Source organism: Olea europaea, chromosome 3, assembly GCF_002742605.1.
Source record: "Olea europaea var. sylvestris chromosome 3, O_europaea_v1, whole genome shotgun sequence".
Lineage (NCBI taxonomy): Eukaryota > Viridiplantae > Streptophyta > Magnoliopsida > Lamiales > Oleaceae > Olea > Olea europaea.
Genome location: NC_036239.1, coordinates 113,860 through 114,598, shown reverse-complemented (window position 1 = coordinate 114,598; position 739 = coordinate 113,860). Strand labels below are relative to the sequence as shown.

General features: G+C 25.0%; 1 non-coding gene across 1 annotated transcript; it reads left to right on the top strand.

The window, feature by feature from the left end:
* Nucleotides 1–391: 391 nt before the first annotated feature.
* On the top strand, nucleotides 392–463 carry TRNAE-UUC. The gene has a single exon. It is a non-coding gene; the product is annotated as a tRNA-Glu (tRNA).
* The last annotated feature ends 276 nt before the right edge of the window (nucleotides 464–739 follow it).

Sequence of the window (739 nt, the reverse complement as noted above, 5' to 3'; positions counted from 1 at the left end):
AATTGGGTTTTCCAGCTTTTTATTTATTTATTTTTGGTAATGAAAACAAATTATATCTACAATTGTAACAAATTTTATCATTTAATTGACAATTTTTATGAAAAACAAAGTCAAACGAATATCAAAAAATTCAAAATTTTAACATTTTTCAGGTGAAAAATTATACCAATCAAATTCATTTAATCGATAATTCTCAGTAAAACAAAATTTAGATAATTTAATTTTCTGAAATTAATTTTCTTTTCACCCATATTTCATTCTTGCAATTAAATGGACCCTAAGTGTATTTATGTAACTTTAATTATTTGAAGCAAAATATAATAGTCATTTCTATGTTCAAGATAAAAATTAATTTAAACTATAAATTACAGAATTAAATACACATCAACATTCCATTGTCGTCCAGCGGTTAGGATATCTGGCTTTCACCCAGGAGACCCGGGTTCGATTCCCGGCAATGGAACTTTTTTCCAGAAACCAGAATTTTCTTTTAATTTGCTATTAGATATGCCCAATCTTCAATAATTGTCTTAAAATTAATATACGGAGGACCTGTTAACACTTTTAAAAGTCAGAAGTTACTTTTTAGATTAAGAATTTTTTTCAAAAATATTTATGAATAACTTTTTTTAAAAGTATTTTATCTGATTAAAATAATTTTTAAGAGGAAATTGATATGAGATAACAACCTCAAAGAACTTTTCAACGAAAAAAAGCATGCCAAAAAGAGAGTAAGCTA